At 34.1% G+C, this 17,963-nt stretch overlaps 1 protein-coding gene across 20 annotated transcripts in view; it reads left to right on the top strand.

The window, feature by feature from the left end:
• The window catches only part of LOC105466141 (catenin alpha 3), a 1,883,635-nt gene that overhangs the window by 1,760,477 nt on the left and 105,195 nt on the right, over positions 1-17,963 (top strand). Inside the window, exon 20 of one of the 20 annotated variants that reach the window (XR_011607353.1) lies at positions 4,325-4,576. The exons of the other annotated variants lie outside the window; for them this stretch is intronic. The gene's annotated coding sequence lies outside the window, so the exon portion shown is untranslated. Of the gene's footprint in view, positions 1-4,324; positions 4,577-17,963 lie in introns of those variants that run through there. 20 annotated transcript variants of the gene reach the window in all.

The following is a 17,963-nucleotide window of genomic DNA, read 5'->3' as shown; positions in this document are numbered from 1 at the left end:
TGCAAGGAAGGAAGTAGAAGCAGAGGCATTATATAAGTCTCTGACTCCTAATACATATCTCTATATGACATGTAGAGGTATAGAACAAATGTCATCTGGTTGGGTCTGAAGTTATAGAAAATACAGCCTTAAGGTTTCAATCAGTCAGAATTAGAAGCCAGAGTTCTTCCATTCCAAGCCTACATAATAAACATAGCTTCTCATGGGAACATACAAGCTGAGGAGTATCACTGATTGAGTCTTTCCAGTCCCTGATCTGGGGGGCGCTGTCAGTCCAGGAAAGTATATAAGCTCACTGAAACAATAGGATGAGTGCTATTGTATACACACACACACATACACATGAGCACATGTACATACATATATGCATACATGCACACAAGATTTAGAAGACTTATATGCATTTAAAAAATATTTAAAATCCAGATTAAACAAACAATTATTACATCCTGAACTGTGTCAGTGTAACTTCCAGGGAGGAGCACTTGAACTAGGTCTACAGAATAACCAGGATGAGATGAACATGTCCAGACCAAACATCAGAATGAAACAAAAGTAGCTGAAGTGTTGTGGAAAGTACAACGAATATGGCTATTTATTTTGCTTCAACCAAACATGGTGACCTTGGGCAAGTCCCTTGACTTCTCTGAGTTCATTTCCTCTCCTGTAAATTAGAAATTGAAAACCGCCAACTATACCAGGCCATTGTGAAGAAAAGTAATATACATGAATATGCCTTATAAACTATAAAATGGTATATAAATTAATGTATTATTAATATCTTCATGTTTATATTTCATGAAATAAATGATCATATGCAGTAGCTATTTCTTTTTAAATTTCTAACCTATGGCTTTAGATGGTGATAAATTACTTAGAAATGAGAATATGATTGTATGAGTTCTCTCATAAAATGTTGCACAGTGCCTGGAAAATATCTGGCATACAACATATATTTGATGAATAAATTAATAAATGAATTATAAAAATGAATAAATTTCAAGCTACAGTTTTTCCAAGTCTGTCATTGCCCTGCCTTAAGGAGGCCATAGCTTCAACCACTGGACTGTGAAAAAAAAAATCTGCAGTATTATTTAAATCTATCATGCTGGCTTTCTTCCCGGGATAAATGACTAGTAGCAGCATTCTAAATTTAACATTATTTCTGTGTTTTAATTTCATAGTTATAATTTATTATAACTCACCTAAAAATACCTCTACATAATTCATCAAATAATTTAATCAAAGGGTTTATCACATACAAAAGAAAAACAGTGTTTGCTAGTTAGGTTAGTAATTATTAATAAGCATTCTCTAAGCCATTTAATTTTTAAATAATTTTTTAAAAAATATCAAAGAAATATTGTGCGCTAAAGAAAAAATCTAATAATATGTAAGGGTATATTTTTTAAAAATGACCTCTCCCACTCACACTTTCCCTGTCCCTGTCTAAATTCCATGATACGACTACTTCAGCTACTTTTATGTTTAGCTGTTCTCTTAGTTACCTAGATTTAACTAAATATCTTTCTATGCCACAATTTATCACCTGCAGTCATTGTCTTTTGACTCCCCATAAATTTGTACCAATGTTTTTCAGTTCCTTCACCAACTACTTCTATAACTTTAAAAATAATACTCTAGTAACCATTTTGTTAAGCAATCATCAGCTTTCTATGAGAACAGGATTCATCTGGACTCCTAATTTGTGTGATAGGACCTGGTAGCTGTCTTGCCATTTTTAATCCTTTTCTAACCACTTTCTACCTTCCAAATCTTACAAGTGTACCTTGATTTTTACTTTGCAAGGTTACTTTATAATCATAATTATGTATGTTTTAAAATTTCAACTTTTATTTTAGATTCAGGACATGTGCAGATTTGTTACATGGGTATACTAGGTGAAGCTGAAGTTCAGAGTATGACTGATCCCATCACCCAGCTAGTTAGTATGGTACCCAGTAGACAGTTTTGCAGCCCTTTACTCCCTCCCTCACCAACTTTGGAGACTCCAGTGTCTATTTTCCCAATCTTTATGTCCATGTGTACCCAGTGTGCCTGGCTCCCACTTATAAGTGAGAACATGTGGTATTGGTTTTCTGTTCCTGTGTTAATTAGCTTAGGATAATAGCCTCCAGCTGCATCTATGTTGCTGCAAAATATATGATTTCATTCTTTTTTATGGCTACATAGTATTCCATGATGTTTATATGAACCATATTTTCTTCATCCAATCCACTGTTTATTGGCATCTAGGTTAATTCAATGTCTTTGCTATTGTGAATAGTACTGTGATGAACATATGAGTGCATGTGTCTTTTTGGTAGGATTTATTTTCCTTTGGGCATGTACCCAGTAATAGGATTGCTGGGTCAAATTATAGTTCTATTTGTAGTTGTCTGAGGAATCTCCAAACAAGTTTCCATTTTGGCTGTACTAATTTACATTCCCATCAACAGTATTCAGGTGTTCCCTTTCCTCTACATCTCACCACCATCTATTGTTTTTTGACTTTTTAATAAAGTCATGTGAGATATATAGTAAAGTTATGTGACATGGTATTTTTTTGTGGTTTTTATTTGCATGTCTCTGATGATTAGTGATGTGAGCAATTTTTTCATATGTATGTTTTTGCTTGACTATCTTCTCTTGAGAAGTTTCTCTTCATGTCCTTTGCCTGCATTTTAATGGGGTTGTTTTCTACTTGTTCAATTGTTTAAGTTCCTTAGAAATTCTAGATATTAAACCTTTGTTGGGTGCATAACTTGTGAATATTTTACCCCATTATGTAGGTTATCTGTTGGTAATTTATTTTGCTGTGCAGAACTTCTTTCATTTAATTAGAGTCCACTTGACAATTTTTATTTTTGTTGCAAGTGCTTTTGAGGACTTAGTCATAAATTCTTTGCCAAGGCTAACACTCAGAAGGATATTTCCTAGGTTTCTCCTAGGATTTTCATAGTTTTAGTCTTACATTTAAGTTGTTAATTAATCTCTAGTTAATTTTTGTATATGGTGATGGGTCATTCTTCTGTATATAGATAGACAGTTATCCCAGCACCATTTATTGAATAGGGAGTCTGTTCCCCATTGCTTTTTTTTGTCAATTTTTTTGATGTTCAAATGGTTGTAGATGCTCACCTTTATTCCTAGTTTCTCTATTGTTTCAATTGTATCTGTTTTTGTACCAGTAGCATGCTGCTTTGGTTACTGTAGCCTTGTAGTATAAAGTTTCGTAATGTGATATCTTCTGCTTTGTTCTTTTTGCTTAGGATTGCTTTGGCTATTCAAGCTCTCTTTTGATTCCAGAACAGTTTTTACAACAGTTTTTTACAGATTTTAGAACAGTTTTTTTCTAATTCTGTGAAAAATGACGGTGGTGGTTCAATAGGAATGATGTTGAATCTGTAGATTGCTTTGGGCAGTATGGCCATTTTATGATATTGGTTCTCTCTACCCATGAGCATGGAATGTTTTTCCATTTGTTTGTGTCATCTGTGGTTTTCTTTCAGCAGTATTTTATAGTTCTTCTTGTAGAGATCTTTCACCTCCTTGTATAACTGTAATTTGTCATTCATGCTTTGTTCAATTGCCTGATTCTATACTTTGAAAAGTCTGTAATACCATAATTATTATTTGGACTATGAACGTTGCTCATTACAATGAGTGTTGTGCTAAGATTATGTTTTCTTTTTTACAATTCCAGTATTTCAAAGTTGTGTGCCACTCATAAAGAACTTCTTCATTTATTTGTATGTTTATCGACTCATTCAATAAATAGTTATAGGGCATCTTCTATGTATCAGGCACTGTTCCAAAATAATGAGTGAAAACTACAAATGTTCCTAACCTCCTGAAGCTTATATCCCATTGAACAGAGACAAACAATAAGAATTGGACACAGAAGTAAATAAATTACATCACCTTTAAGAAAGCTATGGGGAAATGAAAACATAAAACAAGGTGAGGAAGACCATTCTTGCTGGTTGTAGGTTATAATTTTAAATAGCGTGATGAGGTTAGACTTCATTTAAACAATATTTGAGGTAGATAAGGAAGTTCAGTATACAGATACCTAGAGAAATAGAGTTTGAAGCAGAAGGCAGAATTAGAGGGGGAAATCCTACCTGGGAAGTGTACCTGATCTTTGAGACTGGAGTAAGCAAAGGTGAAAGTGTTAAAAGATGAGGTCAGAGATGTGATTGGGGCTGGGGATTGGGATGGGGACAGATCCAGTGAGGACTTTCACTTTTCCTCTATTTCAGGGGAGTATTTTAGGGGATTGAGCAAAGATGTTTACTGCTCTGTATTATATTTTTTACAGGGTCACTCCTATATTGATAAATAAATGTAAGAAGGAAATATAGAAGTAAAGAGACCAATTAGAAGCTACATAAGAATGCAGGAAAATTGTGATGTGTCCTTCAACTGGGAATTCCATGTATTTTATTTCCTTGAAATTTCTCTTTTTAAATGTTCTTTCTTGAGTTATATGTTGGATCTTTTGTATTGATTCTGTATGTCTCTTAGTTTTTTTTCTCAAAAGTTTAACCTCCTATTCTTCATTTTATCTTCCAATTCTTCCACTGAAAGTACCTTTCGTTTCATTTTTTGTTGTTCTTTAACTGATTGTTTTTTTCCCCACTGCACCCTGTACCTGTATTACAGATACACTGTCTTCATAAATAAATCAGTTTAACAATATTGATATTAAGAATTTTATTTGGGTTAATTTAGTTTAGTTTTATTTCTATTTTTTTTCTTTGAGTAATCTCTGCTTCCCCAATAGTAATTTTTCCTTTTTTAAAATTGTTTTTTTCCATGTTGAAGGCTGTCTTCAAATGTATGGTAATGCTTGAATCGCTGTTCATATTTAATGTAAGTAAAAGAAAAGCAGACTTGGTGGCCTATATACTTATGCAGGTTTTGTCTCTGTCTCACTTGACAAAGAATGAGTAGGATGAATCTGTCCTTTAAACTGGAGGACTCTAAATGCTTTAATCTGTGACTGTCAACATTTGTGTGAACAGTCAGAGAATTCTTAGAATATGCTTTACATATTTCTTCAAAGAAGAAATTTCTACCTTTTGGCTTGAGAGAGAAATTTTGGCTGTCAGTATTTTTTGAGCCAAGGTAAAGGAAGGAAATTGGAGTGGGGTAGGGTTGATTGTTTATAAACCAAATATTAGCCTCATTTTTGCCGTGACTGGTGTTGCTGAGTCTGGAGCCTGTGTCTGTAATCCTAAATTGAGTCATCCTTTACTGTGAACCATAAGTAACTACAAGATTACAAAGTGGTAAGTGCTCTTATTTTTGTTTTAAAAATAAAACAAGATGACTTAGGGAGGGCGAGAATATTTCCCTAGGAAAGGGACAATTATGAGGAGATCTGATTAATAAGGAAGCATTCACAAGATGAAAAATTACCAGTAGAGAGCATATTTCTGGCATAGCCTATTCAAAGGCCTTATTTCATGGGGGCACATAGGGTGAGCATAGGGAGAGACAGATAGACATTTAAGCTTTTAGTTGTTGTTGATGATGATTGCTTCATTTTGGACCTAGTGTTACTAACAACAAAAAGACTATTAACTATGCATAAAACACAATTATTCACATATTCACCTTAATAAAATGATCACTAAAATTTTGAGCCCCTAGTGTGTGTGTGACTATCTTATGTGTTAATTATAATATTTAGCATAATTTTTATCTTCCTATTTGCAAATTTGGAAATTGAAACTGCAAGAACATAAGTAATTTGCCTAATGTCACACAACCACAAAAACTAGAGCTATAGCAAACTCAGAACTGATTTTTCACATTGCAATTATTTTCTTTATAATACCTTATGAAATAAAACCATAGCTAAGAAATTAATAAGATGATCTTTTAAATACCTAGACTTTATATTGATTTGTTTTATTTTATCTATTTAACTTATTTGACTTATTTTGGTGTTTATAATAAAAAACAAATCTGAATTTAATAGAAAAAATAACCCCTAGAAATGCTAATATTTGTTTACTACTGTTATTTAAACTTTACAATATTACTTAGAAGCACCATTTTCATACAGTAGTATTTAAATCTGATAATATTAGAACTCAACCATGGGTGATTTTTTAAACTGATTTATCTTCTAATTTATTGTGTGACTTCAAAATCTTGTGTCAATAACAACAGTAAGATGACCAATAAAATGACTCAAATATACTTTTGTGGGATTTGTTAATCAATGACCCAGATGGAAGCAACAAGAATATTAAAATGAAGAAACTCTAGACACAGTTTGTTGCTCAGCACTGTAAGTGAAAGACATAGAGGAAAACATATAATACTTATCAGTCACATAGGGCCTAGCAGAATGCCAATATTTTAGACTGAGACACTTTTATGTGTCATTTGAAGTCATTTTTGGCCCTTGTTGTTCTGCAGATGTTCCTGAAAAAAATCGAATGATTCTACTCTTTCACTTTGTTTTGATAGAAGTTTTAAACATGTCTTCCCTTTTCTGTACTTTAGAGAACAATCGAGACTAAACTGGAAGAAAGGGCTAAAAAATTTAGGAGTGATAGAACTCAGTTCAGTGAAAACATTAATTAAATACTTTAATCAAAGTAAACATTAATATAAAAAGCCTTTTAGGAACATAGAGGATTAAATATGGGAATTATTATACTGACTGGCATCTTGAGCCAACCCTTTAACTCTATTTTCTCCTACATGAAGCAGATGCCACACTCTTTCATCTAAAGCACATATAAAGCAGAACAACACAGACATTCAGTGACAGAACTAGAAATCAGAAGGAGCTAGTTCATCTAACTTCATTAAAGCAAGTTTATTTTGTTCCTCTGGTTCTTTAGGATCTTTAATGATATACTCTCAAAAATTCAAAATAGGTGACTGAAGGGGGATATATAAAACAAACTAATATTAGACAATGGCACTCACATTTTGATTTTAGCTTGAGTGTGTGTGTGTGCACGTGTGTGTGTGTGTGTGTGTGTACGCTCATACTGTACAGCATAGGTGCTGCTTCTAATATTCGGCCTGGTCATGTAGGATCTTTTGTTGCAGCTAATTCACTCATCTATCACATGGACCTATTTTTAAATTATGAGTCTTTTATGAAACAGGATGTCTCTTATTTGTAGTGCTTGGGGAGCAAAATGCCTGATATTAGTGTGGCTTGGTATATCTCATTGCTGAACAATTTCCTCTAAATCTGAGGCTAAGAAAATGTACTCCATTTTACATAATTATACCCTTGGAAATCACCACTTCTGCCTGATGCAAGTTGAACTTGCTGCTTAGGGTGTATGAATTACTCCTTTGATACAGGTGAACAAAGCATGAACGTGAGGAAGATAGCAGATGAGCAAAAGCACATTCAATGATGTAAAACACATTTATCTGAATTTATATCTTCCAACAATATTCAGGGCTAGGCAATATTCAGAAAAAAAAGTGGTATTATTTAAATAAAATTAGCCATTGCTGACTTGAACCATGAGTGCTTGGCATTGTTTTTCAGGAAACAGGATGGGTGGGTTGTTTTCATCACCTCCACTATTTCGCAAGCTTCCCCTGTGATCCACAATATGAATTTACAATTGCGTTTTGCTGAAATAGCAGCTGGAGCTTGTGCAGCAAGGTTTTTCTCTGCCAAGTGAACTGGGCTGTATGGGATTAAATCGGTGACCTTGTCCTCATTAACCCAATGCTCTAACCAACTGAGATAGCTTCTCCAGTTCACTCTGGAGTAGTGAGATGTTTGCAATGGTGGACAAATGAAAACAGGGTATGTAACATAATGGCCATTGGCAGAATTTTTATTTTAAGATAAGAAGCATTTTTACAGAAGCCAATATCACCTCTGAATTAATTACTATTAACCAAAGCATTCAAGTAGATGCCAAGCTGTCACTGCTAGATTTAGTATTTAAAAACATAAAAGATACCGCTAATCATGTTGGGAACGTTTTCATGTACTATGGTTTAGAAATCACGATCTGTAAATAATGAGCAGCCCTTTTCTTCCGCTGTGAAGCGTTATCAAACTGGGTGCTGACTGCAGAGGATCTAGCTTTCTGTTCTCTGTATCACTCACTGATCCTTAAGTCTCTTGACTTGCAATACTATTATTTACTCGTGCAACTTGTTTTAGTCTATTTCAGGCTTGTCATAGATTAGTTTCATCATTTGACTATGTTTAATTAATTCCCCAGGTCTGCCACTCATCTCTGCAAGCCTGTGTTCCATCTCTTAATCCAGCCATTGTTTACATTATCAAACAGTTTAAGTCTTGACCTCATATGTTAGTTAGGAAAAACAGTTCAGTGATTGTTTCTTATTTTGGTTCGTCATGAAAGTATATGTCAATATGTTAATTTTTCTGAACTACATATCAGTACGCATTTTTACAGAAAATGGTTACATTTTATTAAAGGATCATACACCAAAGTATGGACATTTTCAAACCATTATCAATCTATGAAACTGTATCATGACTTTGGGTAAATTTTGATTTTTAAAAAATTTCGTATGGGGCCAGGCGCGGTGGCTCACACCTGTAATCCCAGCACTTTGGGAGGCCAAGGCAGGCGGATCACGAGGTCAGGAGATGGAGACCATCCTGACTAACACGGTGAAACCCCGTCTCTACTAAAAATACAAAAAGCCGTGTGTGATGGCGGCCGCCCGTAGTCCCAGCTACTCGGGAGGCTGAGGCAGGAGAATGGCGTGAACCTGGGAGGCGGAGCTTGCAGTGAGCCGAGATCGCGCCACTGCACTCCAGCCTGGGCGACAGAGTGAGACTCTGTCTCAAAAAACAACACAAAACAAAAACAACAACAAAAACTTGTACGGTATTAGTTTCTGTGATGACTAGAGGAGCTACATACTTTTGACTCACATAAACCAAATTGTTCTAACAAGAAGCTATGTGACTCTAGTTTATTTGTGAGAAGAAATGTTTCTGAATAGCCACTATAAACTTTGTATTGGTTAAAATATCGCAGAACGAGTTTCAAATGGGTGTAGAAGTTTTTCTCCATTATGTAAAAGCTTGTAATTGTTTTTTTCCAAAAGAAGAGTTGTTGAGGAACTGCGACAGTGCATTAACAATTCAGCTTTTGTGTAAATTACTTTATTTATCAAGAGTTATGTTTCAAATATTTAATAGGCCTAAAAGTTTCTGTAGTCCATCTTCTCATTATATGGGTGAGGAACTGAGACTCGGCAATACTTCAAGAAGCAATTTCATGATACATCTAGGGAGAACTCAGATACCTTTATTCAAGCAACATTTCAACACATTTGTGCTGGTACTTTTAAAGTAGAATTTGTTGTAGCATTCATAGGCATACTTTAATTTATCTAATATCTATATTTCTTTAATAAGAGAGTAATATATATCACCTTCATATTTTTCATTACTGGAAATGGAGAGACCAGGTGCTAAGTTAAAATTTGCTGATGTAAATATGAGTCAACATTCTGCTTCAATACTCTCTCTGTTTGCCACTTAAAACTCTTGAGATATGTATGTTAACAGATAAGTAGCAAGTTCAAAACTTTCTACATTTTCCAAAAATGTTTACTAAATGCAAAGTTGTGACTGATTCCTCTGTTGCAACATAAGTAAACATTGCAGTTCCACAAACTACTTAAAACCATTTTTAATATTTATTTTAGAATTATTTTACTGGATTAGTATTTTAAGCAAATGTGGAAAATAGGTAGGTAGTGAAGGGCTTTCTAAAAACATTTATTGTGTATGAAGTTTATGATGTTTCGTTCTAAGTACTAGAAATGGTTTAAAAACTTTGACTCAGTCTATGAGGTGTTCAGATTCTAGCAAGGAAGCAAACACACTGTTTAAAATAACAATAAAATAACTGGATATGGGTTATTAACAGTGTTCTATTCCTAGTGATATGGGAAAACAATGAGGAAGCAACTGATTATTTTAGGGAAGTCCTCATATTTTTTAGAGAAGAGATGGAAATTAAACAATGAATGAAATAGGATAAATTGGAATTCACTAGGTGGAGAAGCAAGGATAAAGATTATAGGCTAAGGAAATGGAAACAGCTAAGTAATAAAGATGAGACAACACGGGGATATAGGGGGAAAGCTGTCCATGTAGTAGCATCAAAGGTTTGTGTGGTAAGAAGTATTTAATATGGGAGGATATGCTTAGATATCTGGAACCCAGATGGTAAACAATTATATATATCTTTCTAAGGAAGCTTGGTTGCTTTTGGGGTGTGTGTGTGTGTGTGTGTGTGTGTGTGTGCGCGCATGTGTGTGATATGTGCATATCCTGGGTGTCATGCTATTGGTAAAGCAAGTGTGTATAGGACACATGCCGTTCCTCTTTCCCCTTTGTCTGTAAAGTAGATTTTGACATGTAATTTTTAATGCATCTCGGGCTATGGAACAGTGAATTCTTTTCTTGGTAGATGTTAATACTGAAGAATTTGAAGTGAATCATGAATGGAATTGCCTGTCTTTCATCAAAACAAAAATGAAGTCCTTCTCGACCTTGTACTTTGCACATAGGTTGAAGATAACTGTATACATCATTCATTTTTTAAATACGACTTTTGTTTACAGTTACTGGAGATTTTGCTATTTATTTGGGAAGTAATTTGAAAGTGAGGAGAACTCAGCATATGAAGGTTGAACATGTCATCAACTAGTCCAAGGAAATTCAAAGTCAAAAATCAAATCCTACATTTATGAAAGACATCATCTAGGCTGGGCACGGTGGCTCAGGCCTGTAATCTCAGCACTTTTGGAGGCTGAGGTGGGAAGATTTTTGAGCCCAGGAGTTTGAGATCAGCCTTGGCAGCATAGCAAGACCCCACCTCTACACAAATAAAAAGAAAAATAATAGGCCAGCGGTGGTGGCACATAACTATAGTCCCAGCTCCTTGGGGATCTGAGGGCAGAGGATCTCTTGAGCCTGGAAAGTCGAGGCTACAGTGAGTTGTGGCCATGTCACTCAAGCCTGGGTGACAGAGCGAGACCCTATCCCAGAAAAGAAAAAAAAAATAGCCAAGATCTTGTATATGGAATTTCCAGATTATTTTGGGGAAAAAAGGTATGTAACTTGAAGTATTCATTCAATCAACCTAAAAATATTCTAAGTTTAGTATTGTTTTATTTTTCTGTCTCAGTTTGGACACTAATACTGTGGTTTGCCTAACATGGAATCTTCAGAATCTGAGAGCTCTATGAATATTTGTCGTTTGGGCTTCACTAAATTAGAACTCTTGTGGAATACCATATTTAGAGTTCTCCTTTAGAGTTGAGCCCAATTAGCATCTTATAAATAATGCAAATATGAATGAAGCAGTAAGAATTCTGCCAAAGTTCACTGCTTGTTTTCAACATATTGCTATTTACAAATATCTCTTTATTTTTTAATGTAAATTCTTTGCAAAGTATTATTATAAGTACTGACAACAATAATTCACACTTTAAATAACAAAGAATAATGACAAACACAAATCCCCTGATAGTACTTACAATTTCCTCCAGTTTGGCAATCCTCCTATAAGACATGAGGATGTGGATTGCTCTTCAGTATCACTGATCCTTCTGTCGTTTAAAAAGAGATTGGATAAATTCAGCCTCTTAAATTCCTAATTTAGTAGCCTTGATATAGTCAGTCTAAGTATTAACGGTATTTTGGCACCTACAATTCTTATATTTGATGTCTAGGGGTGTGCAAAAAAATGTGTAGACCAGACTTTCTGTCTTTAAGTAATGTCCATGACAAATAGAGATCACATCCATTTTAAAAAGTGAAGGTTACTCTAAGTGGGCAGAGAATAGAGACACTTATGAGCTGTGGGTGGTTAGGCAAAAGATCAAGAAGGAGTCAGTGATCAAGAAAGAGTCAATGATCAACCATGAATAAAATTCAGATCATCAGCAAGTGTTTAGGCTGCAAGCATGTGAAATATTCCAATCAACTGGCAAATTATCTCTGAGGCTAACTGGGGCTCCCCGAGCATCAGAGAGTTCACCAGCCAGAATGTAAGATAAATTAATCCTGCTTAAATATTTTCTAATTGCCTTCCTCTGCAGGAATGTTCAATGTTGGTTGAAGAGTGTTGAGAATACAGGTGTCCTAAACACGTCAACCTTCCAGGCTTTCCAGGTCTCTACTCTCCGACTTCACCCCTCTGGTCTCTGCTCTGATCAAATCAGCAGTCTTTTCCCAGAGGGCAAAAGCAGTCTCTTTCCAGGAGCTCATATGTGCCAGCCACTCCCTCCTTTCTATTTGGTCAAACCTTCCACTTTCTTCCAGCTCTAGTCTACCCTCCTGCACTTTTGCACTTAGCTTCCTGGGATAGAGGCGTGCAAGGGATGCCTTTATCCCAAATTGTAATTGGTCTTCTAAGCTTTAAAATGATAATGGAATTTGTTTTGCTGTCATTTGCCATTTTTATTGACACAATTTTAATACAGAAAATTACATTCAACTATGGTTTTTGATGCTGAATATTTTGTGATGAAGGAAAGAATAAGTTTTGAAATAAATGTATTTTATTAGGTTTTAAATGCTTAAAAATCAGGTAGCATTGGAGAACTCAATTTATTTCCATTGTAATTCCTCTGAGGGAAATAAGTTGGTCTCATATCTATACTGAATGTAATATTGTGTTAATTATAATACTGCAGAGATAAAATAGAGGAAACAATAATGGACTAATTATGCTAAATATTTCCATTTCTAAGTAGACAGATAACAAAAAAGTTAACATTCCTACTTCACTTTAATTCATTTTATAGACTTTGGAGGTACAGGAACAGCAAAGTACGCTAAGCAATTTTTTAACTATATATTTTTTTGCCCTTTGTTTTGTTTAAATGTTGATTTCTCTTTGACTTTTATCAGTTACTTCCTTTTGATCCTTTTATTATATTCTTTTTTCTGTAGTCCTATGTTTACTTAGATCATTTAATATATTATAGTATTCAAGTATTTCAGCAACAGATATTTTTTATGTTAGAAGCATTGGAATCATTTTAAAAATCAAAACTTTAAGCATAACCTCATTATACAAATACAGGCAAAAACTTCAGGATGCTACAGTAGGAGACCTGGGATCCCCCACTTTTGTGGGGGTCTGATTCCCATTTCTATTCTACATCCTTCAACATGAAGGCAAGTGAAAGATAGGTTGACAACACTGATATATTTAAAAATTATGTATACTTAATTACAGTGATTTTATTTCCCATTGGATCTTCTATGTAAATAATACTGATAGAGCTGGCTGAGTTGTTTTTATAAAACGTATATATTTACATATTCCTACATATGAAATTGTATGTAGCTGTAACTGAATGTGGGTGAAAAAAAAAAACCATCTTCCTTAATTTGTTTGAGAAGTAATTATAAAATGAAATGGCTGGTCCTATGGTAATTGTTAATTATGAAACAATTACTCTGCAATAAAACTCTCAGCTAAATAGGTAATATATGACATTTTCATGAGTTAGTTTAGCCATTTGGTTAAAATATAAAATGCTTCATATCTATCTTGGTTATACATTTATTAATGCCATATGGTTGATCATCTGTGTGTCTAACTGGTTTCAGATAGCTGAAAATGAAAACAAGTTTTCTTTATAACTAATATACAAAATAAACATATCCCACCATAAACATGAATATGATTATCTATCACTTCCTATTTTTTTCCTTCAAAGGTGTGGTCTATGTAATTCTGAAGAATCATTTGTTGAAAAAGAAAAAGGCTTAGAATTATGAGATCTAACAACTAAAAAGTCTTGAAAGTTCTTCTTGCTCCACCCTCTCATTTTACAGATAGAAAAGATAATTCCTCTTTTTAAAATTAAATATATTTTCTAAAGTGAATGGTTTGAGAAACAGTTGATTCTTCTCTGTAGGCCATAGCATTTCAGGGCTTTAGATGTAATGTGACATTTCACACAAACAGAAGTGTTGATTTTGTAATAAGTAAGTAATATTGCAATATAATTGCTCTACATGAATTGTGAGTGCTTATAAAGAATGACTGGTAAAAAAGATGTCATAATTGTGCTTATAAAGCAATCTGAATGTTTATCTGAGGGTGATATTATTTTTCTCAAAATAATACTGCATGTATATTAAGAAAAAATTTACAAGGCTTTCACATTGTTCACCTCAATGGTATCCATATGTGTGTATGTGTGTGCACCTGATAGTTTGTATGCAAACTTCAAAAACAAGTTAAGTAGTACAATGCTTTACTGAATAAAACTAAACTAAAAAGCAGTGAATACAAACAGTTCTCCTGATTCAAAATTAGTTATTTTATATACTAGATATTTCTGCACTTATTATTTGTCAGCCAATAAAATATTGTAATATTTTGTGTGTGTGTATGTGTGTGTGTGTATTTGAGCTGTATCCTCATACAGAATTAGATATGCACTTGCACCTCATGGCTATGGGTATATATGTCTTTTGTAAGTTGTATATAATGTGACAGAAATTGGATCATGTCACAGTTGTTTCTGGATGAAGTTGAGGATACCTCTATAGAACCAATCATTTTATTTTATGGTCAAAGAATTAAGATGATGCATAGATAGTATCTTCCAAGCTCATGGGCTTTCATAGACCTCACTATGATAACAAAATTCAATAAACATAAAGGAAGCCACATAGGATATGAAAATAAATCGTGTATACCTCTGTGAGGAAATGAATTATTCTTCAGATGATTAGTGCCAAACAGCCCATTAATAGACTCTAACCTCAATATTTATAAGTGTAATTCTGAACTGCCACTGTAAACAAAACCCATTTTCTCATTTGTCAAACCAGAAATTCAATGCATAGCATTTTGTCAGTTAACAACAGTTCTGTTTGGCCACATGATTAAATGATATTTAGGATGATCCATCCTAAATGTGCCTGTTGACGATAGAAGTTTAGCGGTTCTTTAGTCTCTGGAAGCCACTTGTCCTAATTCACCAACTCACTGCCAAATTTTCACAGCTATAGCACCACCTGCAGTGACTTTATTTTACCTTGTTCTTGCAGTTCAAATAAACTGCATTCAATAATATTTCAGATGCTGATATAAATAAAGAATTCATGGAGAGCTTTAGTCATCTCTTCCAACAGAAATTAAATGTTTCAAGTCTACTAATAGTACTCACTTTGACTATCTAGGTCTTTACTTGGAACCTGTCCATCAGGTGGTGTGGTCAGAGCTAACTTAATAGTAATAACATATTAAGTCAAGTATTTTGTATCTGTTTTATCACCATATGACTGACTTCATAGGATTAATAAGGCGCCACACTGGTATAAGAACAATGATTCCAAAAACTACAAGAAGCATATTATAAATTATTCTTGGTTGTACAATATAATATAATTGTAATGACTAGTTGGTTCTGTTTTTGAGTACCTCTGCATTCCACAATCCAATCAAAGGTCTAAATCTATACATGTTGCTGAAGGAAAGGTAATATAGTCCAGGCATTTATGTAGTTCAGATTATATGGTGAACTTTATTGTATTATAAACTCAAGTTCTATATTGTTAGATTGAAAAAAGATAGAGAAAAATATAATAAGTTGAGATATTAGTTTTCATTTAAGTATCTGATAAGTGAGATTATTCTGGTAAAGGTTAGAGGGTTTACTAATGCAGAACTTGAAATTTACATTTCTGTCATTATACTTTAATTTGAATTGTAATTTCTGTTTTTGACACCCAGAAATCTAGATGATGATTTTAATTAAAGTATCTTATGAAAACAATGATGTCATAGTTTACCTTAAAACTTAGTAAAATATTTTAGATGAGAATAGAAAAACATCTCTTTTATCATATGTTGCCTGTCTAAAGAAAGAAAAATATGGACTAGTTCCACTGAGGTCAGAAAGTAACTTTTAAATTAAAGATTTTTTTTCCTATCAATAAATGGAATTTTAAAAAGAATCCCAATGGAATTAGACTCATTCTTTAGACAGTAATCCAAGTGAGGTTATTTCTATTTTGGAGACAGTCTTCAGAACAATTCAAAATTACTGTAAAAATAAATAATGCAGCCTAAAATACAGGCGTTTACTGGAGCAGATAGAGACTCTTCTCTGGGATACATAGGTCATTTGTGAGTTTTGCCAATTGCTTCTTTCACTAAATGGTAGACCACAAGTGTTCCAGGGAAGAATTTTCTTTCTTCCCTGTTGGATTGAAGTAAGAAGGTATGTCATACATAGCAGAGCCACTGTGACAACACAAAGGGTTTTGCTCCCTGTCTGCAGCCTGAGCTCTTAAGGCACTGTCTTCCTGAATTGTACAAAGCAACTACTAGGCCTACTGGCTGGTTACATAAATATCTGTGGCTCAATAAATGAGCTATTAAATAGTTGATTAACTGGTTATTATCTCTTTGTGTCCTTAGGCATCTCCCAACTATTGTCTTTAAAATGAGTTTGGAATGCACTTTCATGTTCCACTCTAGCTCTGATATTATCTGATTATCAAGATCTAGGCAGAGACATGTTACCTCAACCCTTTTACTTAAATTAGAAAGCAGATGCTGTAAATTATTGTTTGTGCATTAAATTCCCATGATCTGAGTGAAAGCACATAGAGTTTTATTTGCTAAATATGTGACATATATATTTAGTATCATACTTGCTAAATTGATGTATATTTTCATATATATGTACATATAATTTAATATCTAACATATTACCTGTTATATGGTACATATATATGAAAATATACAGGAATTAGCAATGTGTGTTATATGTGTTAAGTACGGTGAATGAACTGAGAAGAATGTGCTTCTCCGTAAAAGGAACTTTATCCTAATATTTACACATAAGCATTTATGTAGGTAATGAAAAAGTTGGCAAATTTTTTCTATGGAAGGGCTAGTATATAACTGAGGCTTTGCAACCTAGCAATCTCAGTCACAGTTACTTAATTCTGCTATTGTAACGCAAAAGCAATTATTGACAATACATAAATGAAGGAGTGTGACTGTGTTCCAATAAAGTTTTATTTACAAAAGCAAGTGGTGTCCTAACTTAGCTTGAAAGCTACAGTTTGCCACTCCTAGGTTGCGTGGAAAAGATTCTTAATATATTCCTATTTTAATGAACTATCTGTTGCTATAGTGGTTTCATTTCTACCACAGCAAACAATGCCTAGAAAGAAGACTAGTCTATTAGGTGTTGATATGATTATTATTCTCCTGGATAAAATCAAGGAATTCTAGCACAAGTATGTATCTAAAAAAAATCATTTAGCATCATTTTGAACTGCAATAAAGCAAATTTTATTAAATCAAAAAGTTATTTTTATTTTTTATTTTTTGACATGGAGTCTTGCCCTGTCACCAGGCTGGAGTGCAGTGGCGCAATCTTGTCTCACCGCAACCTCTGCCTCCCGGGCTCAAGCAATTCTCCTGCCTCAGACTCCCAAGTAGCTGGGACTACAGGCGCACGCCACCATGCCCAGCTGATTTTTGCATTTTTAGTAGAGATGGGGTTTCACCATATTGGCCAGGATGGTCTCGATCTCTTGACCTTGTGATCCACCTGCCTCGGCCTTCTAAAGTGCTGGGATTACAGGCGTGAGCCACTGTGCCCAGCAAGTCAAAAAGTTATATAGCATGATCTAGACCTGCATTGTTCCACACAGTAGCCCCTAGCCAAGTGTGGCTTTTTAAGTACAAATTAATTAAAGTTAAATACGTTTTGTTTTTGTTTCTTAGTTGTAAAAAATATTTCAAGTGCTCAATAGCTATATTGGCCTAGTGGTTATCATAGCGGATACATGGAAAACACATCCATTATTGTCAAAAGTGTTACTGGACAGTACTTATACTAGACCAAAAACACATTTACAGCCTTTAAAAGCATTTACTAAAAGGCAGACTGTCTCATAGAAGTGA

Source organism: Macaca nemestrina, chromosome 9, assembly GCF_043159975.1.
Source record: "Macaca nemestrina isolate mMacNem1 chromosome 9, mMacNem.hap1, whole genome shotgun sequence".
Classification (NCBI taxonomy): Eukaryota; Metazoa; Chordata; class Mammalia; order Primates; family Cercopithecidae; genus Macaca; species Macaca nemestrina.
This window is presented reverse-complemented; position numbering and strand designations above follow the sequence as displayed.